Source organism: Armigeres subalbatus, chromosome 1 (genome assembly GCF_024139115.2).
Source record: "Armigeres subalbatus isolate Guangzhou_Male chromosome 1, GZ_Asu_2, whole genome shotgun sequence".
Taxonomy (NCBI): Eukaryota; Metazoa; Arthropoda; class Insecta; order Diptera; family Culicidae; genus Armigeres; species Armigeres subalbatus.
In genome coordinates, this window is record NC_085139.1 from 237,233,594 (window position 1) to 237,246,854 (window position 13,261).

Genomic DNA, 13,261 nt, shown 5'->3' on the forward strand with positions numbered 1-13,261 from the left:
CTCACGACGGAGGTGAATCTAATTTAACCCTTAGATTCACCTCCGGACGAGATCACCGAAGTAGAAGAGCTCGTCACGGCACTGCGGCGACAGTGTGAAGAGGAGACGCCCACCGCAGCCGTTAAGCTACGGAAAGGTCCGGCAGGGACGCAGGTAGCGTTGGTTCGGTTATCTGCAGCGCACGCCTCCAAGGTAATCAAGTTAGGGAGCGTCAATGTGGAATGCTCGGTGTGCCCTGTGGGCATATACGAGCAACCCGAAGTTTGCTTCAAGTGCCTGGAACCGGAGCACAAGCAATGGGACTGCAAAGGACCTGACAGAAGCAATCTCTGCCGACGCTGCCGATTGGAGGGACATAAGGCACAATGCTGCACGAACCCTCACAATTGTTTGATTTGTTCCAGCAAAGCTGTGAACAGCAAGCACCCCATGGGGGGTTCGAGGTGCCCGGCGATTAAGCGTGCTGCAAAATCACAGTGCAGGTAACGCAGCTGGCTTGCTCGGCCTCGCCCGAGGTTTAGAGGAAACGGCGGAACACGTGTTGTTCCTGTGCCCACGTTTTCACGCAATGCGTGACCACATGCTTTGCCACATGTGGTCTGGACACTACCCCGGACAACCTATTTCGGAGGATGTGTAAAGATGAAATTGGCTGGAACGCTGTTTGATCGACTATCGCCCAAATCGTCTCGGAGCTACAAAGAAGGGTGCGTGTGGACTCAAGGATGGCTAGATCAGGCGCAAATAAGAGGTTTTCCAGGGGTTCGGAGTCGGCTTCATGGGTCATACCGGTGGTCATGCCCTGTGGTCGGACTCGATCCTTTTATCGAACAAGTGGCCGCGCGAAGAACAACATGGTATCGTCGCTTTCGCGGCGTCGGTCAACCGGGCGGGTTCCGAGCCCATGGACGGAAAGAGGTCCTCGTCAAGGCTGGAGCAGGCGTAGGCATCGCGTCTTCAAGTCCCTCTGTGGGTTGGCGAATAGACCCTATCGCAGAGAGGTCAATTTGGGGTGCACGCGGCAGCATCATTCTTGATACCAGTCGTGCAGAGGGAAGCAGGCGCGAAGTCGACCCTTTCCACCTTCCGAGGACATAGGGCGTGGTAAGGCCACCTGGAAAGCCGGCAACGCGCTGGCACGATACCATGGTGTTCTTCTAAAAAAGCAAGTTACGATGTTCGATGCTGCAAGGATACGCAGCTAACCTCGAGGGTGCGTTGTGCACTGGCCCCCCTTTGAAGCATTACTTTCTGGTTGTACCGAAGGGACTATGGGCTTGGCGGCAATGGAAACGGTTTAGCGGGTCGGGGATGCAGTCCTGCCTCCCTCGTTTGCTGTTGGAGGTGGTCCCTAACCCCGCACTTCCTGGACCCCTGGATCCAGGATGTCTGTTGAGCAGATCCCCCCTCCATTGCTTAGGATGAAAAAAAATCACACACACACTGCCGAGAGATCCAACGGATCCATATTACCGTAGGAGGGCACAACATACCGCCCGTGCGGGCTTTGAGGCATCTAGGAGTGATGATCGACGACCGGTTGCATTTCAACACTCATGTGGACTATTCCTGCGAAAAGACGGCTAAAATGATCAGTGCGTTAGCAAGGATCATGCCGAACGTGGCTGGTCCTAAAAGAAGCAGTAGACGTCTTCTGGCAGCAGTATCATCCTCGATACTGAGGTACGGAGCTCCTGCCTGTGGAGCTGCACTGAAGACGAAACGTAACTGCGGAAAGTTGAACAGCGTGTTTCGCCTAACGGCTGTTCAAGTCGCGAGTGCGTACCGAACCATTTCCTCGGAGGCAGTTTTGCGTTATCGCAGGGATGATTCCAATCTGCATAACCCTAGTAGAGGATATTGAGTGTTACCAACGGAGAGATACCAGAAATGTGAGGAAGACGGTGAGACTGGACTCTATGGTGAAGTGGCAGCAGGAGTGGGACAATGCGGATAATGGAAGGTAGACCCATCGGCTCATCCCCAATGTGTCGACGTGGGTGAACAGGGAGCATGGGGAGGTGAACTTTTACCTCACACAGTTCCTGTCCGGACACGGTTGTTTCCGCCAATATTTGCACCGGTGTGGCCATGCGTCATCGCCATTCTGCCCGGCGTGTATCAACGTAGAGGAGACTCCACAGCACGTGATATTCGACTGCCCGAGGTTTGCGGAGGCACGTAGAAGAATGCCTGCCATAAGGGCGGACAACATCGCAGAGCGAATGTGTCGCGATAAAGGTACGTGGAATGCGGTAACCAGTGTCGTGACGCAAATGCTGTCAGAGCTGCAGCGTCGATGGAGAAGGGACCAGCAAGTAAGCGTCGGTTTGGAGGGAAACCCAGCACAGTGAGCAGTGTTTGGTCTCGAGTCGTTGGGGCACCAGCGAACCGGAAAGCTTCTGCCAACCGGAATCGTCGGGCCGACCTCGGCACTCGAACCTCAAACCTGCTGAAGAAGTGCTTCGGGTATGTATGGCACCGCCAGTGCGGACGTCATCCACCACCGGAACTGTCGGACCACCTCTGCAACCCGAAGACGAAGTCCGCCGACAATGCGCGAAAGCGTCCCCTGCGATAGCCGCCGGTAGTCGGGGCACCATCAGTGCGGAAGTTTCCTTCACCGAAACTGGTGAACCACCCTCGACGCCAGGGGAAGTCAGTCGGGATTCGAGTGAGGAAGTTTGTGGCACGACCGCCGAGGGATCGAGACAACGTAGCAGTGGATCTCAGCAAGCCAGTCGGCGAACTAGCCTAGGCTAGGGGCCGGTATTTTAGAAGAAGTGCATGAGCACAGCCCCCCCCACCCCCACCCAGGGTGGTCGCAGCATCCCGTGGTCCCGGGGGATCGAGGCAAGGAGGATACGGGACCCGGTTTATCAGGGAGGCAAATTTTTAGCAGGTCGGGAGGAGCCCATCCCTGTTCGCCTCCGAGCATAGTGTGGATACTCGAGGTGCCTGTCGCGTAGATTTTTTCCAAAGCCTTAAACCCTTGTAAAAAAAACACAGACATCACCTCAATTCGTCGAGCTGAGTCGATCGGTATATGACACTATGTGTCTCCTTCTATAAAAAGTTTGTTTTTGGAGCGATCATATAGCCTTAACGTATACTTAATATACGAGAAAGGCAAAAAATCAGAATTGAATTGAGCTAAATACTCTCATACAATACATTTCGAATACATTAGTATTTACTGTCATCATACATCATACAACAGTAATCCTAATTTTGGTACTAATTAAGGTCATTTTTTTATGGAATCGTGTAGTGGGTGCTTCAGAGATACTGAGTTTTTGAAAATAAGTCTCTTTGGACAAAGACACCGTGTTTTACTTTCCTCACTACTCACCACACCCGCATCAAACGACTGCTTAGACTCTAGTGGTCTCTGCTGCCCCCGATTCACATTAAGGTCACTCCTGACGGAATCCAAGTTTAAAAGTGCTCGCGTTTTCGGGGGCACAACACTCGATACGGAAACAACGCACAACTGTCATTTTTATTATTTCACGCATGCTGCGATGCAGCAAAGCTAAATCAACAAAAATGACAGTTGTGCGCCGCCTCTGAATCGAGTGGTGTGCCCCCGAAAACGCGAGCACTTTGGAACTTGGATTCCGTCAGGAGTGACCTTAATCACTAAGTTTCTGCAACAAAAATGCATTCTCCATTCTTCTCATTGCTAGAATAAACGTATCTGTATCGGCTATAGCTTCTAGTTTTGGATATCATTCCTATAAAACAGCATTTGAATACAACTGAAGAATTTGAATTCCCACATTTAAAATCAAATTGTTATTCCCGTGAGTTCTAACAAAGAACTTGTTCAAACCATACTCTTAATGAATTGGACTAATTGGAATGCGGTAGCTGATTTGCTTGGTTTATATACGACTAGAGTATAGGTCAATAATCTTTCTTTGCCTTAATTAAAATGGACATCGAGACAGAATCGTCTTCGGATGATTGATTTATTTGCGGGCGGTTCCACTTCTTCAAACATGGAATTTTGACATTCAGTCAGAAGCACCGAACCTACCAACCGAAAGATCTAATCACCGAAAGTTACGACGTCTAGACATCAGAGGAGCGTTATGTCCCACCGGATCCGCGTGTCGTATCACTGATTTCCGTCCCTGTTTTTTTCCCCTTTTCTAGCGGAAAAGGAAGATTAACTTCTAAGATCGCTTTCCAGCACTTTCGATACGTCGTGGTGCGACGATTGGTGCAAAAAAAAAAACGAGCGGAAAATTGCTTTGAATCGATTTCCCCTGTTCCGCATGAGTTATCCACGGAGTTAGTGCCGCACACGCCCATCATCTGCCAGAGGACTAGTGTCATAAATCGACGACACGAGGCAAAAACCGAGCCGGTCAAAGCTTTTAAAAAGATTATCGTTTGTTTACGTGGTTTATCTTATTTTTTTTCGCTTTGGTTAACACATGACGACACGGCGCGAGCACGTTGAAACGCTGCCAAAGTTGGAGCAGGCGATAAGTACTTGGATGACTTTACGAAAGATGTTTTGTCCCATCATCGCCACCACGTGCCACGGGGGAATTCCGCAATATGGTTAGATTCGTGTCAAGATGAGCGAACGGAGACAAGAGTGAAGGAGTAGAACGTATGCATGGAGTCCGTGTGATGGGATCATGTGTCTCCTAAGTAGTCAAATGTGACAAATCAGCTATCAACACAGATTAAACTATACTTTAGCAATTGACCGGGGTAGCATGTGGAAGAGCGGTAATCGTAAATGGAATTAGTTTTTTTTTATCAGGAATCATGTTAATTGGAAATTGAGACATTTTGCTTGAGCTCCAAAACAAAGACATTGTCGAAACCTGGTGCCTTCATATTTTTGGATGTTTTAACAAAAGTCAACAGCTCGTCCGCTGCTAGTGACAACTCCTCCGAGAAGTCATTGGGAAGTTGATCGATACTAAATTAATTGCATATTATTCGGCTACTCGGCCGTACGGAAACCATTTTGTTTTCTTAAGCACAGCACATGTATCGAAATGGACAAATTGATATAAAATTTGCGAAAAGAATCCATGTTTCTTGGAGGGATTCGAACCCTCAACCTCCTACCAACAATCAATATGAAACTGGTGATTTTTTGTGGTTCCAGTTTCGCACACTATGGACAATCCTCGGTACCCAGAAATGTCATTTGTATATCAAGTACGTAATTTATGAACGCCATTTAGAACTTGATTTAGAACTGCTGTCATAGCAACATTTTTTTCACCAAACAAAAACAATAGCAATTTGAAAATTGGTAACGGAGTCTTATCCGGGACATGAAAAAATCTGAATTCTTTTATTTTTGTTCATTAGCATTGAATATATAATTCTTTATTTTTCAGTTATTCATTCAAAACGGTCACCTACCCCGGAGAAGTACTGAATCCGAAAATTTGCAGTTCAAACATAAAGTTTCCTTCTTCATTCTGTTTTGCGTCAACACCGGAGTTTCTAGAATAGGCACATAAGGTATCCACTACCGAGCCAAATCCAGAAAATCTGGGTCAATGGAGAAGTCAGCTTATTCATTGACTCCCAGGTTCCTAATGGTTGAAATGCAACATCCTTATTCCGTCCTGGACATATAGTATGCTTTAACTAACTAGTAACAGAATCAACGTGTCTTGCAGTCACTAGTCGTTTAGCATGTGTACTGATGCCGTGCTTCGGGTTACAAAATATCCATTCAGTTTCCGGTTGGCCTGAGCGTGATTTCTAGGCTTTTCCAAAGGCAATCAGAATTTAGACTTCAGACTTTTGTGTTTGACTCACGCAGTCCCTGAAGAAGCCCATAAACCATGCTGTTGGGGACGGAGTGTTTGGGCGGTTCGGACCTCCTTGGAGCAAACTTCACTAGTTATGAGGTTTTGGAAGTTGCTATAAGCTATATAATTTATTAGAATTTGCATGAATCATCGAACTACACAATACTCACATCGAGTCCAATCTCACTCACAATAGTCCACCCAACAATTGATTCCAATGGGTCTGCGACGAAATTTACAATTTCCATTGCATGTTATTTAATTACATATAATTCTACAACCGTCTAAGACGAATTAAGTACTGTCCATTTAATTCCACCAGTTAATTTTCGTTATCTTTGCAGATACGTATTTCGACCACAACTGTGTGGTCATCTTCAGTGTCTTGTACTTGACTCGACTTCTCAGTACTTAATTCGTCTTAGACGGTTGAATACATTCCACTAAAAGAGCTATATATATATATTTTTCTGATATAATTCTAGTCATAATTGTAAGTTTTACTCATTTTAGCTGTAGTTTAGATACGCAGGTATGACAATTCGCTAATTTCAGGGTTTAACGTATTTATATAGTAATAATTCCAATGACAATAAGAAGTTATTCAGAGTGACAATAATAATTTCAACGTGATCACTTGCTTCTCTGTATCGAAACAGTTCTACAGCATACATCGTCTACCTACATCTACCGTCAACATTGCTTGTAGGAACGCTCACCGTCCCACAGACCAGCACATCTATCGTTGTAGCTCAGACGGAGAATACTCTGCAGTGGTTCCCAACACATGCTTTTGCAGAAAATAAAATGCTTAAAGGTTTTATAACTTTTATTCTTTTAACCAGGGGAGACACCTATACAGCGCTTGTATTATCTTGAGTTTTTTACAATATTAGTTCATTCCTCTTTTATCGTTCTACTATAACAAAACGAACATAAAAAGATGAAACATACTGAAGTTTGCAATCAAAGTTGGAAACAGCGCTAACCATCAACGAAAGATAAAACTGTAATCTCGTATTTGAAAAAATATCCAATCGTATCATCATCAGGTCAACAAGAATGCCGGTACTATGTCTGGATTGTACGTACTGCATATCATACTATCATTGCCTGCGGCCTGGACAAGAAGACCGCTAACATTTTCGGCGATATCTTCGACTTCAAGTCAACTGCCGGTGAAACTAATCTTGGCGGGGAGAACTACGATAACTGATTTGTGAATCGCTTGGCCTATGAGAACGAGCGCAATCACAATAAGGGTACGCCCTGTGTCATTTCTCCAAAGCATATGAATGTGCGAATCGTACTCTGTCGTCGTCAAACCAGGCCAGCATTGAAATTGACTCACCGACTTCTATATCCGTCCCTGAGTCAAAGAACTGAACGCCGTTTACTACCAGCGGATCTGCAGTCACATGAGCTTGTCAAAACTGGTTGAGAGTTTGCTTGCAATTGAATGAAATGCCCTGAACAGTCTCATGTTCGTATGGATAGTATCCATTACGCCTGAAAGAAGATTGAACAGTAGACAATCCGGTCGGTAAATCGTTAATCCGTTTGAATGCCTGTAGATGTTCTGCTCTACCGCTCCTCACGCTTTCAAGCAGCTCAGCGAACATTTACAAACTTGTGGAAACGCTGTGGAAACTGCTATACCAGGGACAAACGAAGTTGAGGAAAACACCTAACGAATTTGTATCGGTGCAACGGTTTAATTGAAAACGCGAAACCCTGTCGTCTAGATAGTGGCCTTTCGGTCGTGTATTACTAGTCTACCCAACAAGGACAGCATCGTACGAGTTTGTGGATACTCGTACAGGTATTTATCGTTGCAGAGTTTTGTCTGCTGTAGTTCGAGCATCGAAAGCACGTCATCATAACTTGGTTGCATACTACGCATCAACCAGGGGCCTGTATGTGGCGGGTTTTGCTCTAGATCTTATACCTGATTAGCAAAATGTATTACCTTACATAATAGAGTAAGTCCTAAAATGGAAAAGAATTGTCAGTTAACTTAGTAAATGTTAAAATCATATTATAATCCTGAGATCAACACTCTGCTCCAATCTGATAAAGTCGCTGACGTTCAAAATAATAAACAAACAAATGCAATGATAGCTATGACGACGGTAAGAAATTAGAACCAATTCAAATTTAAATCAAAGGATTGCTTAGCTTGACTGGGTACCAACTGGGTAGGGGAAACTGGACACACATGATCCCCACTTTTGTTTCCGATATTTCTTGATGTGACATGCACAGATTTGCACGCTTCTTGATGGACTTGATAAAGAATTTAATTAGCTTTTCAAAAACGTCATTGGAAGCAATTATTTGTTCATGAAAGTTACTTAAAAATCGATTTTGCCGAAAGATAGAAAATTTGTCATTTTCAAAACTTGCGGGAGGCTTGACCCCCATATAGGGGGCAATTGATCCCTTTATGAGCTGAACATGTTTAGGTTCTTCCAAGTCCAATGAAAAGTTGAATTGGTCTAGCCTCAAATCCTACACTTCTTCATAGTCTGTTGTAATATCAGTCGTTCGAAAATTAAATATTGTTGGTATTAAGCAAGGCAAGTATTTTGGTTCTCCAATAGAGTAATAGTGACAGATAGAATGTCTGCTATAGTAACACAATTGGCATGGTGATGATGATTTATCTGCAAACCATTCACTCCACTAAAAGACAGTGGTCATATCACGACAACCATGATGTTCCCAAGCGGATCTCTCTTTGTGATTGATACAGTTATGATACCAGTTATGTAATTTTAGAATCTAATTATTCTATTAAATCCCTGAAAATTGGTCACACTGCAAATGCCATGGCAAATGGTAAATATCCCTGAGTACCTGTTTTGGGACCAATATTTAAAAAACTGTGATACCGCCATCGGGGGGACAATGGGTCTTGGGGGGGTCTTCTTGCCCTCAGATGCCTTCTATCTATTCTACAAGCATTCTAAGTAGCTGAAACATCTATTTGACCCATTGTCGCCCCCGACGATGGTACATCGAGATCGCCAGACTACTAACAATACCACAACCGTTATCATACCAGGATGGTGACTTCATACATCAATATGATACTGTCACGCATAATCATTTGGTACTGTCACACATCACCATTTTGTAGTGCGTGTTATTATTACACAAATGCGATTTCTTTTAAACGACTAACCAAAAGTTGTTGAATGAGCCTATTTAAAGCTTAATTTACACTCTTTTTTATTGAACATAATGTTAAAGTGCATTTAATTAAAATTATCAAAACCAAATATGTTCAACTACACTTTGTTCTGGATAATGAAATAAGTCTATTGAGAAATTCAAATTGCGCGTGTATCGTCTGATTGACAAAATTAAAGAGAAATTAAATTAATTTATACTTTTTAACTAGAAAAGATTTTTAACAGATCAATTAGTTACATACAATACAATAATATGCGACTGTATACAACAAACGCCTTAATATATGCAATATCGGGATCAAGTGTGTCCAAACTGCCCAGAGTAACAAAAAGTTAGAGGTTAGACTCTGTTAGGGATTGGTTAGATATGCTAATCTTCGCAAACATAACCATTTTCATGTTTTATGTTGATGTTGATTTTTTTTTTCATTTTGACAGTTCTTCTCGTTCGACATCGGTGCCGGCCGGCATCGATTGCTGTTGTGAAAAAAAATGGAAACTGAATCATTTCGAATTGGTTTTGAGCTGTTTTGAGGTGTTCAGCAAATAAAAATCCCACCGAAGCTGAAATTCGATCGTTTGGGTGTGCGGCATTTCAACATCGGTGAATAACGTGCTACAATCGGCAAATGAATCCGGATGACGAACTCTGGATTACCCTGGCTTCGGAGTAAAATCTCTGAAAAACAAATATGTGTTTGAGCCATTGGAACCGGAATGTTGTTTCCATCGCCCACCGGGAAAAGATTACAGGTAGCTGGCAGCAATACGGTACCGTATCACATCTGGCTGTACGGAACATCCAAGGACTAATCATGTAAGTTTTCTCTGCAAATGTAAATTTATAATGTTTATATTGAATTTTGCCTCCATGATTTACACCAAGCAGTCAATGCCAGTCAGAATCCCGAAAGCGAACGCAGGTAACCAGCGTATGTTCAAATTACCCTATCGACGCCGAAAAACACCGACGCTGAAATTTGAGCGTTTGCCTGTTTGGCGATTTAACACCGGCGAATAACACACTCTTGTTTCGTATCGTCGTAGTGGAGGAGTTCCTTTCGGCTGGTCGGAATATCCAAGGATTAATCATGTGAGTATTCTCTGCACATGTGAGTTCATTATATGTATTCATATTGAATTGTGTTTTCAGGATTTGCACCATGTAGGCAATTCCAGCCGGAATCCCGAAAGAGAATGCAGGTACCCAGCAGCGTAGGTAAAAATGATCAAACAAAAATACCATCGAAGCTGAAATTCTAATGTTTGACTCTTCTGCGTTTCAACACCGGCGACAGAACAACAATAATCGGCGTATAACACCTGCAGAGCCACCGGAAACAAAATATTATTTTCATTGCCAGGCAGGGTTCGCTGGTACCATATCGCATCCGGCTATTCGGAATATCCAAGGATTAATCATGTAAGTTTTCTCTGCAAATGTAAATTCATTATGTTGATATTGAATTTTGTCTCCAGGATTTGCACCATGTAAGCACTGCTAGTCGGTATTCCGGAAGAGAACGCTGGTGCCCAGCAGACTAAATGATCTAATCGACGACAATCAAATGAAAATAATACCACCGAAGTCGAAATTCGAGCGTTTGGCTGTTCGGCGTTTTAACACCGGTAACAGAACAACAATAAGCGGCGAATAACGCCGGCAGATTCGTACACTCGCATCGGAGCGAATTCCTTGTAAGAAAACGCATATGTGTATTAGCCACCGGAACCATGATGTCGTTTCTATCGCCTACAACGGAATAGATGAAAAGAAGCTGTCAGCAATTCGGTACCGTATAGCATCCGGCTGTAAGGAATATCAGGATTAATTTTGTCTTCAGGATTTGCACCCCATAATCAATGCCAATGAATCATTGGCAGTGGCTGATTTTCTTAATTTTAATTTTTTTCTATTTAATTTCTTAATTTAATTTTAATTTAATTTTAATTTAATTTTAATTTAATTTTAATTTAATTTTAATTTAATTTTAATTTAATTTTAATTTAATTTTAATTTAATTTTAATTTAATTTTAATTTAATTTTAATTTAATTTTAATTTAATTTTAATTTAATTTTAATTTAATTTTAATTTAATTTTAATTTAATTTTAATTTAATTTTAATTTAATTTTAATTTAATTTTAATTTAATTTTTATTTAATTTTAATTTAATTTTAATTTAATTTTAATTTAATTTTAATTTAATTTTAATTTAATTTTAATTTAATTTTAATTTAATTTTAATTTAATTTTAATTTAATTTTAATTTAATTTTAATTTAATTTTAATTTAATTTAATTTTAATTTTAATTTAATTTTAATTTAATTTTAATTTAATTTTAATTTAATTTTAATTTAATTTTAATTTAATTTTAATTTAATTTTAATTTAATTTTAATTTAATTTTAATTTAATTTTAATTTAATTTTAATTTAATTTTAATTTAATTTTAATTTAATTTTAATTTAATTTTAATTTAATTTTAATTTAATTTTAATTTAATTTTAATTTAATTTTAATTTAATTTTAATTTAATTTTAATTTAATTTTAATTTAATTTTAATTTAATTTTAATTTAATTTTAATTTAATTTTAATTTAATTTTAATTTAATTTTAATTTAATTTTAATTTAATTTTAATTTAATTTTAATTTAATTTTAATTTAATTTTAATTTAATTTTAATTTAATTTTAATTTAATTTTAATTTAATTTTAATTTAATTTTAATTTAATTTTAATTTAATTTTAATTTAATTTTAATTTAATTTTAATTTAATTTTAATTTAATTTTAATTCAATTTTAATTTAATTTTAATTTAATTTAATGCATCTCGGAAAGAATTCCTGGAGGAATTTCCGGGCTGGATGTCCTAGATCTTGAAAATAATTAGAAGGAACTGTCGCATGGCATTCCTGGAGGAATCTCCGATGAAACTCTTGGAAGAATCCCCAAAGGTGGAGGAATTTCCAAAGGAACCTCTACAGGAATATACGAAAGAATTCCTGGAGGAATCTCCGAAAGAACTCTTGAACTCGCTTCTGGAGGGATCTCCGAAACAACTTCTGCATTATTTTCCAAGAAATATATGAAGAAACTCTTGCAGAATTCTCCTAAAAGTTTCTGCGAAAGAACTTGTGGAGGAACTTATGAAATAATACTTACAGGAATCTTCGAAGGAACTCCTGGAGTAGTCTCAGTAGGAATTTCTAAAAGAAACTCTGAAGGTATTCTTAGAGGAAACTCTAAAGGAACTTCTGGAGAATTTTTCGAAGGTACTTCTGAAGGAAGCTCCAAAAGAACTTGCGGAGGAATTTCCGAAGAAAGTCCGAAGGTACTTCTGCAGAAGTCTCAGTAGGAATGTCTGGATGAATTCCTGAAGGAATCTCCAAATGAACGTCTTGAGGAATCTCCGAAGAAATTCCTGGAGGAATCTCCGAAAAAACTCCTGGAGGAATCTCTGAAAGAACTGCTGCAGGAAACTCATGGAGGAATCTCATAAGGAACTTTTGGAGGATACTTCGAAGAAATTCTTGGAGCAATCCCAAAAAGAATTCCTGGAGGAATGTTAGAAGGGATTCCTGGAACAATATTTAAAAAGATCTCTGAAGTAATCTACGAATGAAACCCTGAATTTATCTCTAAAGCAACTTCCAAAGCATTCTTGAAGGAATTTATGAAGAAATTGCTGGATACATTTGTGAAAGAATACCTAGAGAAATTTTTCAAAGGAACTCCGAAAGGAATTTCTACAGGAACTCCTGAATGAATATTAAAAAGAACTCCTGGAGGAATCTACGAAATAATTTCTGAGAGCATCTCAGTAAGAATTCCTAGAATCTCCAATGGAACTTCTGGAGGAATCTCCGAAACAACTTCTGGAGGTATTCCGGTACTCTTGAAGGAATTTTCAAATAAATGCGGTAGAATCTACGAAAGAACTTGTGGAGGAATTTTCGAAGCAAGACAATTACTTTGATAATATATAAAGTTACTATGTCATTTGCTTATAATTCTGTTTCTTCGTTTTCGGTTTCGGATTGCTACTACAATTGGTACTCTTGAGCTCAACTATCGGAAGTTTATTTTGGGCTTTAAATATTGATGTTCATACAAGTGTGTAATATAATTAATGTGGTTCATTCACTGATAATATGCGGTCCTTGGACGACTACACAATTACGAAGATTCGGATTCATTCTACCTACCACTTAAATCAACTATTTGATCCAGAACTTGAATTTGATCCATGATCATCCGGAT

At 40.3% G+C, this 13,261-nt stretch overlaps 1 long non-coding RNA gene across 1 annotated transcript; it reads left to right on the forward strand.

The window, feature by feature from the left end:
* The first annotated feature begins 9,464 nt into the window (after nucleotides 1-9,464).
* On the forward strand, nucleotides 9,465-10,886 carry LOC134211957 (uncharacterized). Its single transcript, XR_009979170.1, has 4 exons — nucleotides 9,465-9,812; nucleotides 9,885-10,088; nucleotides 10,149-10,418; nucleotides 10,475-10,886. It is a non-coding gene; the product is annotated as an uncharacterized LOC134211957 (long non-coding RNA).
* The last annotated feature ends 2,375 nt before the right edge of the window (nucleotides 10,887-13,261 follow it).